The 13,257-nt window shown below is 48.4% G+C and overlaps 1 protein-coding gene across 3 annotated transcripts in view; it reads right to left on the bottom strand.

Annotated features, from left to right (window-relative positions):
* The window catches only part of TMBIM6 (transmembrane BAX inhibitor motif containing 6), a 42,272-nt gene extending 30,456 nt beyond the window's left edge, over positions 1–11,816 (bottom strand). The window contains exon 1 of one of the 3 annotated variants that reach the window (XM_029594613.1): positions 11,667–11,816. The gene's annotated coding sequence lies outside the window, so the exon portion shown is untranslated. Of the gene's footprint in view, positions 1–11,482; positions 11,625–11,666 lie in introns of those variants that run through there. The other 2 variants (XM_029594614.1, XM_029594615.1) reach the window with 2 other exon arrangements.
* Positions 11,817–13,257: the final 1,441 nt, after the last annotated feature.

The raw sequence follows: 13,257 nt of genomic DNA, 5'->3' as shown, positions 1-13,257 counted from the left end.
GGAGTCCTGGGAGTTGTATCACAGGGCCACCAGATGGCTGCCTCCTTATCAGCCCAGGTGGGAGTTGGTTGACTTCTCTTACATTGGGCCTGATGGGAGGCTGTTTCTTCTTTCACCCAGATCACAGCGAGACATTACAAATTCCTACTATTCTGGGCCTGATGGGACACAAACTTTATTTTTCCCTGCTGAGTCTGGGAGTGATGTTGCTGATCTTTTCACCCTGTGGAGAATGGGGGGAAAGGAAGTTGGGGATGCTGGAATGGAGAGGGAGCATGGGGGCTGCTGAGCAGGAAGGAGTGGGAAACAGGGAGTCTGAGTAGCTGGGCAGACAGGGAGATGGGATAAAGAGGGTAGGGAGAGTCAAGCAGGGGAGAGAGGGAGCACAGGGATGTGGGGGGTGGGGTCAGGAATGCAGGGCAGGGATATGAGTGTGAGTGGATGATTGAAAGGGAGTAAATGGGAAAAGTGAAGGATAATGGCAGCATAGAAGGGGAGTGATGAGGTGCAAGAGCCATAATATGTCAGTTTTGGGAATGTATATTTCTTCTATCTTTGTACTTTGTTTAGTATAGGAAAATATACTGGGATATGGTATAGGAGAATATACTGGGATATCCTATACCATCCTATATACCATATCCTATAAACTATCCTATATATATACCATCCTATACTATATCCTATATACCATATCCACCCTTCACCAGCCATCCATAAACCAATACTAGAATCATTGGAACCACTTCTTCCCTGGAGATCGAATCTTTAATCAAGAAAATGAAGCCTTCGTCACATCCAACAGACCAAATACCTACCAAACTCTTACTTACCATCCCTAACACCATAGCCAAACCTCTGGCCGACATTATAAATTGCTCCCTCTCTCAAGGATCTGTCCCGGGCTCATTAAAAATGGCTTCTCTAAAACCCCTACTAAAAAAAAACCTAACCTGGACCCAGCCAACCCGGGAAACTTCCGCCCCATCACCAACTTACCATTCATCACCAAGCTAATGGAAAAGCTGGTTAACAACCGACTCATAGATTACCTTGACTCTCACAACTTTCTTTACCCATCTCAATTCGGCTTTCGGAAACGTTTTAAACACTGAATCACTCTTACTCTCATTCACAGACAATGTCCTGATGGGTCTCGACAAAGGCCAATCCTACCTTCTGGCTCTACTCGACATCTCAGCAGCATTCGACACAATAAATCATTCAATCCTCATAAACCGTTTGGCTGAAATCGGCATCACTGGCACCGCGCTCACCTGGTTCAAATCATTCCTCAACAATAGGCACTACAAAGTTAGAATAAACGACAAAGAATCCCACCCCGTCCCTTCCAATCAAGGAGTACCCCAGGGTTCCTCATTATCCCCTACCCTGTTTAATATCTACCTGCGACCCCTCTGCCAGCTTCTAGAAAGTCTCAACCTTACCCACTTCATTTACGCTGACGATGTGCAGATCTTAATCCCCATCACGGATCCCCTCTCCAACACCCTAAACTTCTGGAACAGCTGCCTTCACTCCATCAACCGCCTACTTTCCAGTCTCAATCTGGTTCTTAATACATCCAAAACTTAACTCCTCGTCATCACTCCCAATGATAACAACCCCCTCACCTGCAACCCAATCATTCCTTCAGTAAGCCAGGTGAGAGACCTCTGTGCTATTCTGGACAACAGAATGAACGTCAAAAAGTTCATTAACAACACTACAAAGGAATGCTTTTATAAGCTACATATTTTAAAACAGCTAAGACCACTCCTGCACTTTCATGATTACCATTCAGTCCTCCAAGCCATACTGTTTTCAAAGATTGACTACTGCAATGCGCTACTGCTCGGCCTCCCCTCCTCCACAACTAAACCTCTACAGATGCTGCAAAATGCCGCAGCCAGGATCCTCACGAATTCTCGATGCAAGGACCACATCACACCAATACTTAAACACCTACACTGGCTTCCCATCCACTATAGAATACTGTTCAAGTCATTGACCATCATCCACATTACCCCCAGATATACGCCAGGAACAATGCCATCTCTCCTTTAGAAAGAAACTGAAAACTTGGCTGTTCTCACAAGCATTCTCCTGATGAGACACTACTCAACTAGCAATGTAGCCTACTCCGCCCCCATTACCTTTCCTCCTCACCTATAACCACTTCCCCTGCCACTGCCCCACTCCTGCACCAGGTCATCGCCCCGGTATGATGCCTCTGCAGCCAAGTATCTAAAGGAATCTGTTATGCTCAAATTACTTATTTATATTAAATGTTAATTTAGCTCTCCATGCTAATCAATTGAATTTGTACTATCCTGCATTACTATTAGGTACGTTTTGTTAAACTTTTTTCTCTCGCTTAAATATCCCGAATTGTACTCCCTGTTCATTGTAACTTTCTCTCATTTAGTTAAATGGTTTCCCCTAGTTCTACTGTAAACCGGTACGATAAGACTTGTCGAGCATCGGTATATTAAAAGAATTTAAATAAAATAAATAAATAAATATTGGTGAGATTACTTACCTGATAATCTCGTTTTCCTTAGTGTAGGCAGATGGACTCATTACAAATGGGTATAGTGTGCTCGTGCTAGCAGTTGGAGATGGATCTGACGTCAGCACGTGGTACATATACCCCTGCAGGAAGTGCAGGCACTCAGTAATCTTCCTTGCAAAAGCTGTATGGATATATGTGTGACTGACCGATTAATTCACTGAACATGATTAACCTGACCGATTGATAGTAGCTGGAGACCGCCAGTGTTCACAACCGGAAGGTGTCGACACCCGGCAGGGTGGATGCCCTATGTAAGGAAACATGGCTTACCTCTAAACGGTGAATCCCCATAAATATTGGCAGCCGGGCGGGATGCTGAGTCCATCTGCCTACACTAAGGAAAACGAGATTATCAGGTAAGTAATCTCACCATTTCCTAGCGTGTAGCAGATGGACTCATTACAAATGGGATGTACAAAAGCTACTCCCGGACTGGGCGGGAGGCTGCCCGAGGTACGTTTAGGATTGCCCTTACAAATGCTGAGTCCTCCCTAGCCTGGACGTCCAGACGGTAGAATCTGGAGAAGGTATGGATGGAGGACCACTTTGCCGCTCTACATATCTCTGCAGGCGACAGCATCCTAGTTTCTGCCCAGGAGGCCGCTTGTGCTCTGGTAGAGTGAGCCTTGACTCGTAGAGGTGGTGGTTTTCCCACTTCTACGTAGGCCGCTTTAATAACTTCTTTGATCCAGCGAGCAATAGTCGCTCGTGAGGCCGCTTCTCCTTGCCTCTTCCCACTGTGAAGGACGAACAGGTGGTCTGTCTTTCGTACTGTTTCCGACATTTCCAGGTATCTGGACAGCAGCCTGCCGATGTCGAGATGACGCAGTATTCGACCTTCTTCCGATTTCTTCAACCCTTCCTTGGTTGGCAAGGATATGGTTTGGTTGAGGTGGAAATGTGAGACTACTTTGGGTAAGAAGGAAGGAACCGTGCGAAGATGGATAGCCCCTGGGATGATCCTGAGAAACGGATCGCAGCAGGACAGTGCTCGTAGCTCTGAGATGCGGCGTGCTGAACACACGGCCAGCAAGAACACCATCTTCAAGGTTAACAAACGGAGGGACAGGCCTCGGAGGGGTCTGAAGGCAGGTCCCGCTAGGAATTCCAAAACTAGGTTGAGGTTCCACAGGGGCACTGGCCACTTCAGTGGCGGGCGAATGTGTTTGACTCCTTTCAGGAAACGTGAAACGCCTGGGTGTGTGGCAATGCTGTTGCCGTCACTCCTGGGGCCGTAGCAGGATAGCGCTGCCACCTGAACCTTGATTGAATTGAGGGACAGACCCTTCTGGAGACCATCTTGCAGGAAATCCAAAATGATGGGGATTTTAGCGGCATGTGGATTGGTGCTGCGAGTTTCGCACCAGGCTTCAAATATTCTCCAGATCCTTATATAAGTTAGTGATGTGGAGAACTTGCGTGCACGGAGGAGTATATCTATTACCGGCCCCGAGTATCCCCTTTTCTTCAGTCTAGCCCTCTCAATGGCCAGACCGTAAGAGAGAATTGAGCTGGATCCTCGTGGAGGATGGGACCTTGCCGCAGCAGGTCCCTGTGAGGAGGCAGGGGTAGAGGATCCCCTGCCAGTAGTCTTCTCATGTCTGCGTACCAGGGTCTTCTTGGCCAGTCTGTGGCCACCAGAAGAACTAGGCCTCTGTGCCGCTGAATCTTGTGTATAAAGGCACCCAGCAGGGGCCATGGGGGAAAGGCATATAGCAGGATCCCCTGAGGCCATGGCTGTACCAGGGCGTCGATCCCCTGGGATAGAGGATCTCGCCTGAGACTGAAATATCTGGGTACTTGAGCGTTGGACCTGTCCGCTAGTAGGTCCATGCCCGGCGTCCCCCACTGATCCGTGATCATCTGGAAGGCCGTGGACTACAGCTGCCATTCCCCCGGGTTTAGGCTTTCTCTGCTGAGGAAGTCTGCCGTGGCGTTGTCCTTCCCAGGGATGTGGACGGCGGAGATGTCCTGAAGATTTACTTCCGCCCAAGCCATCAGGGGAGCTATTTCTAAGGATACCTGTCGGCTTCTGGTTCCGCCCTGTCGGTTGATGTATGCCACCGTGATGGCATTGTCCGACATCACTCTGACTGCTCTGTTGCGAAGTCTGTGGGCAAATCGCAGGCAGGCTAACCTGACTGCCCGTGCCTCTAGTCGGTTGATGTTCCACCCCGACTCTTCTCTGTTCCACCGCCCTTGGGCGGTTAGTTCTTCGCAGTGTGCGCCCCACCCACTCAGGCTGGCATCTGTAGTGAGCAGGGTCCAGGTTGGAGAGGACATTTTTGAACCCCGGCTCATGTGGCCGGGCTGCAGCCACCACCGTAACTGATGCCGTACTCTGGCTGGTAGAGGTAGATGCACGGTGTAGTTCTGTAATCGTGGGCTCCACCGAGATAGAAGGGCACGTTGTAACGGTCTCATATGAGCCCGCGCCCATGGTACCACTTCCAGAGTGGAGGCCATTAGGCCGAGGACCTGTAGGTAATCCCAAGCTGTGGCGCTCAGCAAAGTCTGCAAACGATTCCGGAGTTTTGATTTCCTCTTGGAGGTCAGGCTGACTGTCTCCCTGGGTGTCGAATCGGACTCAGAGGTATTCCAGCGACTGCGAAGGCTGTAGGGAACTCTTGTTTGTGTTGACTACCCATCCTGGGCTTTCCAGAAGAGATATAACTCTGTTGGTTGCCCAGTGGCTCTCCTCCGGTGACTTTGCTCTGATCAGCCAATTGTCTAGGTAGGGATGGGCGAGAATTCCTTCCTTCCTGAGTGACGCCGCCACCACTACTATTACCTTGGTAAAGGTCCGTGGCGCAGTGGCTAACCCGAAGGGTAGAGCCCGGAACTGAAAGTGTTGTCCCAGGACTTTGAAGCGTAAGTAGCGCTGATGATCCCGATGGATTGGGATATGCAAGTAAGCTTCTGACAGACAGATCCAGGGATGTGAGATACTCCCCTGGCTGTATGGCACTTCAGACTGACCTCAGAGTTTCCATGCGAAATCCAGGGACCCTTAAGTGCCGGTTGACTGACTTGAGGTCCAGGACGGGTCTGAAGGTGCCCCCCTTCTTGGGCACGATGAAATAAATGGAGTAATGCCCAGAATTTATCTCCCATGCAGGCACTGGGATTATGGCTTTTAGGGACAGGAGCCTTCCCAAGGTAGCTTCCAGCGCCGCCCTCTTGAGGGGCGGACAAGGAGATTCCACAAACTTGTCTGGAGGGAGGTGAAGGAAGTGCAGGTAATACCCTTCCCAGACAATGGCGAGGACCCACTGGTCCGAAGTAATCTCGACCCATCTGCGGTTGAATAGGGTTAGCCTGCCCCCTATGGCTTCGTCCCCCAGATGGGTCGGCTGATTCTCATTGGGGGGTGCGGCCGGGACCCAAACCCAAGCCGGTTCCCCGCTTGCTGTGCCTGGTCCGAAAGGACTGGTTCCTGGTCTGAGAACGAGGTACTTGGTAGAGAGTCCTATAAGGGTTGAAGCATTGAGAGCTTCTACCTCTGGATGGCCTAGGAAAAGGGCGCTGGTTCCTCCTTGACTTGTCTTCTGGTAGACGGGGCAATGGAGAGGCGCCCCATTTGTTAGCTAGTTTCTCGAGGTCGGTGCCGAACAGGAGGGATCCCTTAAAGGGCATTCTTGTAAGGCGCATCTTGGAGGAGGAGTCGGCTGACCAATTTCGTAGCCAGAGCTGTCTCCTGGCCGCCACTGAGGATAACACTCCCTTGGCTGCCGTACGGACTAAGTCGGAGGCAGCGTCAGTGAGGAACGAGAGAGCTGATTCCATTTCTTCTCCCGGGGTGTTGTTCCTGGCTTGTGATAAACAGGAACGCTTCACCACGGTGCAGCAGGACGCAATTCGTAGGGACATGGCTGCCACCTCAAAGGCTTGTTTCAGAATGGCGTCCATGCGCCGGTCATGTGCATCCTTGAGGGCCGCCCCTCCCTCCACCGGAATGGTGGTGCGCTTCACAATTGCGCAAACTATGGCGTCTACCTTGGGGCACGCCAGCAGCTCCTTGGTTGCCGGGTCCAGGGGGTACATGCCAGACAAGGCCTGACCCCCTTTGAATGAGGCCTCCGGCGCATTCCACTCGAGATCGATTAGCTGCTGCGCTGCTTGTAGGAGGGGGAAGTGGTGGGCCGTTTGACGAAGGCCTTCCAGCAGGGGGTTCATTCTAGGTTCCTTGGGGTGCCGTGGCCCGGGATAGCCAGCTCCGACAGGCATTGAGAGACCAGGTCTGGGAGATCCTCCTTAAGAAAGGAGCGTCTCATGGTTCGATACGGCTCTATCCCTGAGGGAAGTTCTCCCTCCTCGGGGAGTTCTTCCACAGAGCAATCCGAATCCCCATAAGTGGGGCTTCCGGGTGGCCGTGCCTAGGTCTTGAGGGTCCAGGGGTAGGGTCATCCGGTACGTATGGGTCCGTTCGGGGATCAGACTGCATCTTGACAAAGGCGTGAATCCCCTTGAATAATTCCACCCATAAGAGCGAAGCAGGTTCTAGCCTTAGGGGCACCAGGTCTCTAGGGTTCCCTGGCTGCTCACCGCGGCCTGCTAGGTCCGGGGTGTTCCCTGAGGAACTAGCAATTACGCTGGGCTGGGACCGGCCCTGGCCTGGAACTCCCAGGGCCGGTCCCAGCCCATAGGGAGTCTGCTTCCTCGCTCTGTGTGGCTCTGAGGTGGCATGTTGAGCAGAGGCCTAGAGCTCTTATACCTGATTCTGGAGGCGCCGGCTCTGCGGACGCATGGGCTCTAATATGCTCCATCGCATCTGTTATCTCTATGCGCTTTGTAATATGCGCAAAGATGTGCGCCTATCAATATGCGCCTCAACGTGCGCCTCTCAATGTGCGCCCAATTATTTTCGGGCGCCTAACATACGCGCCCGTCGCCTGTGCGCTGAGTCCGGTCTGAGCGCTAGGGCGAGGCGGCAAACCAGGGCAGATGGTGACGGCGAAGAGGCAGGCAAAATGGCGACCTCCTAGGCGGGCTGCCACGCAGGCAGACCCCGCTAATCCTCGCTTCCTCGGAGACCAGCAAAGTAAAGATGTACGCCTTACCTGATCTTCGGCGCTTCCCAGCTGCGACCCGGGCGGTCTCCGGCTGCGGGGGGAGTGGGTGAGTACCGTCACCGCCACGCTCGAGGAAGTGCACCCGCTGCCTCTAAGCCGCGCCCGAACTCGTCTCGCTCGGGGGCTAAGTCCTCACCGCGCACGGATCGGGACCGAGGCTGCCTCTACGCCGCGCCCGAGCCCTTCTCACTCGAGGGCTAGGTCCCTGCCGCGATCCGGCCACCGGACCGAGGCTCTCACCTCCGAGGGACCACGGAAATCACCTCGGGGAAACTCAACTGGGGGAGGGACCCGAGGGTATCACCGCAGGAGTGCGGGGCTCATCTTCAGGTAGGATTCTGCTAAGAATTTAGTCGTTAGAATTTGGAAAAACGCTCAGCGAGCGTAAGGTAGCTCCAAACTGCTTTGGAGACGGAAATTACTGAGCGCCTGCACTTCCTGCAGGGGTATATGTACCACGTGCTGACGTCAGATCCGTCTCCAACTGCTAGCACGAGCACACTATACCCATTTGTAATGAGTCCATCTGCTACATGCTAGGAAAGTATTTGTTTCTAGCTCTCCAGTTTTGCATTGCATGCAGAGTGGCTTTTTGAGGTTTCCATTCCAGATTTTGTCTCCACATTTGTAATTTGTGGTCTTTTATTCTGTATTTGGTGAAAGTTGGATCTGCATATGTGACTGAGGTGAGGTATTTTACTAGTAGGCAGGGATTTGTATCACTCTTCTTTGTTGTGTTTTATTGGTGCTGCATAGGAAGGGCTATTCCTGTTTGAGTTCTTGGAATGAGTGTTGCAATGGTATGGAAGGTTTGCTACACATGTGCTGAGTGCTTTTTTTTTCAGGTTTTGTGTTTTACAATGCACCTGGTAGTAAGGGAGTTTGTGTTTCTGAGACAGCACCAGAATCAGAATATCTTTTTTATATAGCGAGTTGTATTTGAAATATCCTAGTTCTGCTCTGCATCCATTGTTTGGAGGGGTGGGGGGCAGGCTCCTGTGGATACCGAGTATATGTTTTACATTTAGCCCCGTGATGGTAAAGTGTTCTGTGTGTCACGCCTATAAGCATTATCTGCCAAGTGTGACTCAATAGAAAAAAGGTCGAGAACAACTACATTAACATAATATTGGCTTGCTGCATCGTGAGTTTAAAAAATGTTTAATCCGAACATTCAAATTGTGTGCTGAAATCCAGTGCACAGCATTTTAACATCCAGATTGTTGCAGCAAACCTTGGACCGTGGCATGCACTTAGCCCCAGTATTGAATGTGAGCCCTTTCCACCTTGGGATAAACCAGAGGCAGGAATATAAAGATTTTTTTTTAAAGCTTGTCAGCATTCTAGACCTGGGATCGCAGAAACCAGGTTTTATTTCAAAAAACTCTTGCACAGCATAAATTACACTCAGCACTAACAACAAACCAAAGTAATGAAAACTGAACACACTCAGAACCTGAAAATTGAACCAGTAAGAGATAAGGAATTGTCCTCTCTCAAATCAGACAGTACTTACTGCTGAGTTTGTATAGATCACAAATACACAAGTACAAGCATCCTACACGGTCCCATACCAAGCTGAAAACATGCAGGATGTTATCTATAAAACATTTCTAGTGTGAAAAACCTGCCTGGCAAAAATAAATAAAGTATCTCTCCTAAGAGGTCAAATTCCTCACCCATTCAAACATACCAAGGATTAACTACAAACCCACAAAGGGCAAATTTCAAGGAAAACTCTCAAACACCACCAAAACTGCTAGAGGAGGAGACTGTCAGAATACGGGGTAGGCACTCTCTATGGGCCTTTGGAGAACTCATATAAAACTCTATGGAACTGCTATGCCGGAATGATCACTAAAAAGAAAGTGCCTCCACAGGGCATAATGCAGTCTGAATATTCTGAAATCCTGAATTCCAGAAAGTAAGAGAAGTTTACTTAATGATTACTTAATGAATATGCAATTATTGTGTCACATTCAAGCTGTATATAGATTCAGATTACAAAACGTCAGAAAGCAAATATTAAACCAAATCATCCAGAGAAGCACGTGAACTTTTAAAGCTGATTAGGAGAAATGGGAGCACTTACACCAACAGCACTCTTTACCCTATCATATACTGTAACAGTCTACACATGTCAAGGACATGAAAAAGCTACTGTAAAATGAAGAGAATATAAAGAAATTCAAATCAATGTACTTTAATTACCCCTGCTACCCCACTCCTGTAAGAAGCATAAATATACCATAATTTGCCTCAGATTCCATCCTCCGGAGACCTAGACCTTACTGGGAGGAAGGGAGAGCAATCACAGAATGATTTGGCACAAACAGAACCAGCTCAAGTGTAAGCTGTGCTAGGAAAGAGTATTAAAATTCAGCCACCATGTTTAAACGTCACACAGACTGCAGCTATTCCCATATCTCCACCTGGACAGTGGCAAATGTTTGGTTTACTGTTCCAATCTTGAAGGCTAGGATACCTTTTACTGAAAACTTATCACATCATAGGAAGGGTTTTTTTAATGTTTTTTGCCACCTGCCACCAAGGAACCTTTGACTGCAGCATACATATGAACTTAGGTACTTTTTTTTTATTTTACTCTAAATGTTACAATGTAAAAAATGAGAACTTTTTGAAATTTAGAGGTCACCTTAATTTTTTGTGTAGCATATACCTTTAACTGAAACAACAAAACAAATCCTGGTGTAGGGGGCTAGAAAAAGCCTGGACACCAAGTTAACCTCTAACAGTTAAAATCTGGCACCTGCCAGCAAGAGGGTGGGTGGCGCAGCAATCGCCACAGGGGATATAAAGCTGAGCAGCAGCTACTAGACTGCAGAAGAGGGGAGCACTGGTGTGGAAAAAGATTATGGTTGAAGAGTTAAAAAAGAATATATAAAAACAATTAGATAGAAACCAAACACAAGTGATAAAGAAAGTTATAAAAGATTTTTCCATGGCACCTAAGTTTTCTAAAACTTTTTTCACTATGCTGTGGTTTGAGTTTTCAAGAGCTTCTGCTCATTAACAGTCATAAGAGGGAAGGAGGCCCAGTCATGCAACAGTAAAAACCTAATGGCTGAATTTAGGGCCCATAATTGCCGAGTTCTAGAACAGAGGCTCCCAAACCAAGATGCACTTGGTGAATGGTCCTGGCTGAAGACGAACACGGCCATAACTGGAGCGAATTGGAAGGGGGATATAAAATAAGGGAAATTCCCCAGTCAGCTGTGAATGAAGGCTCATCACAACAGATCCCAAACCCCGGTTCTGACTGAGCTGACAGCCCAAAGGAGCAGAAGGAAACTGATGGATTAAAAAAAACAAACAAAAAAACCCCACACACACAACACCCCCCTCCCCAACAAAAACCAAAATGAAACCATCATTCTTCCCGGAAACCAAAACATGAAGCTAATTTCTGTTTCATTTTGAATCAGTTAAGTCAGAAGAGAGGGTACATATTTCACTGTGTGAACGCATGTGTCAGCAAATACTTTATCCAAGCAATTATGAGTCGGTGCATAGCCATATATGTCACTAAATGCATAACTGCATCTCAATCTATGATTTCGACACATGTGGGTGTGCATCCTTGCACATATGTGCCTGTCAGACTATAATGCATGTTTATACTGGCATTTGTATTACATCATACCATAACCTACACACAGGACATTTTACTGAGTATATATATGTACTCGTAGTAGTACTGCATACGGACGTGCGTTTGTGGTATTATCTGGCGTGTGCACGCGTCACATCTTCGCGGTATTCTTGGGCGTACGTGTTCCTACCCTATTAGCGCGAGCCTGTTATATTATTGTACCTACGTCACAGGTCTCCGGGGGCTTTATTGCAGTCGATCGGTACTGGCTTTCAGGAGCAACGAGAGGCCTCAAAGCCTGGGTCCGTTTCTTCCCCCCGCGCTCGCAGCTTTCAGACCCCCAACAACTCGCTTACCTCATAAGCGCGAATCACCCCCACGCCCACTCCCGTTCCCCTGTCCTCACCTTCCGCTACCGCCGCTCCTCCGCTTCGCCCTTCCCGTACGAGTCGCTCCGCCAGCGCCCGAGTGTTCTGACCTCACAATACCCCACCCCTCAGCCTCGGGCCTCCTTTGCTGATTGGTCGAGAACATCGCGCGCGCCTCGATCTCCAGTACCCATTGTTCTACTTCACCGTCCGTCACGGCAACGCTACGCACCAATCACGGCCATCCGCAAGCGTCTCCGCCTCCGACTGCTGTCCTTGCCCAAAGAGACCGAGCAGCGGCACCTAGAGCCTGAAGCCTCGGTTTACAGTCACCGAGCGGCTTGCTGTGCCTTTCTCAGGGGGGGCGGAGGCTGCGGAGTCGGTGCCCTAAGCGCAGAGTTACAGCGTGAGGAGGCGCTGCCGCTATTCTCAGCGGGAAGGAACCCGAAGGAAAGTGTTCTTGCTTTACTTTGGGTCCCTTACCGGGAACGTATGTTGAAAAGCTCTGAAACAGAGATGTTAGCAGAAAGAAGTCATTTTAAATACTCACGTCAGTCGTTAGAACATACAAAGTGATTAAGCTTTTTTTTCCCTTTTCCACTGCCGTTTATGTTTAACTGAAATAATGTTGGAAGTACTTGTCAAGAATGAGGGGGGAAATGCTTTCCATGTGCATAGCCTCGCCCCTTTCTACTCCCGCCAACAGCAGAAACAGCCAAGCGCTTTCTATAAAATACGGAATGCTCTGGTACACAGCGCGCATACCTTTAACCCCGTCTCTCTCATCCCTAACAGCACATATATGTTAGCCTATTTCTCCATGACAGTGCTTGCAATTTTCATCATAACAGTGTCTGTACCCCCTACCCCAAGTTTTCATGTTTTTGTTAACAGCATGCTTACCTTTAGCCCGTTTCTCCGTCACAAGGTGCGCCTAGTTTCATCCTCCCAGTGACGTGGAGGACACAAGGAACAGTAACTTTGCAATCAAACTTGACATATTCACTGGAGGGTAAATATATAATGTATAAATTACTGCAATAAAATATACATTTCAAAAGGGAGTAAACTAGTTAGCAGGAAAGTGAAATCAGCACCTACAAAAATTAAAAGTTTGAAAACACCATCATAGAAGCCCAGATAAAATGTATTCCACAAATTTAAAAAAATCAGAAGAAGAGCCTTGCTAAATGGTACTGAAGGAGTGGTTACAGTACTGTAAGACCATCAAAGTCAAAAAGGCAGCTTAAAAATAATGGAAAGCAGGAACTAATACGGAAAAGAGGAAGACACATAAGCACTGCCAATTTAGATATAAAAATTAATAAAGCAGACCAAGAGAGAATTTGAGAAGAGACTTGCCTAACAGGCAAAGCTAATAATAAAACCTTTTTCAAGTTCATTAAAAACAAGAAAGTTGTAAGGTAGGCAGTTGTACTGTTAGATGACTAAGGGTTAAAAGGGTACTGGGGAGGATAAGTCCATAGCAGGAAAACTAAATTAATTCTTTGCTTTGAACTTTATTGAGGAGGACCTTGATGAGTTACCCATGTTTGAACCATTGTAAGGGATGAATCAGAGGAACTGAATCAAATAAGAGTGAATCTAGAAGAGTCGCTGGAGCAAATT

The sequence above is a fragment of the Rhinatrema bivittatum genome, chromosome 3 (genome assembly GCF_901001135.1).
Source record: "Rhinatrema bivittatum chromosome 3, aRhiBiv1.1, whole genome shotgun sequence".
In the NCBI taxonomy this organism is placed as follows: Eukaryota; Metazoa; Chordata; class Amphibia; order Gymnophiona; family Rhinatrematidae; genus Rhinatrema; species Rhinatrema bivittatum.
This window is presented reverse-complemented; position numbering and strand designations above follow the sequence as displayed.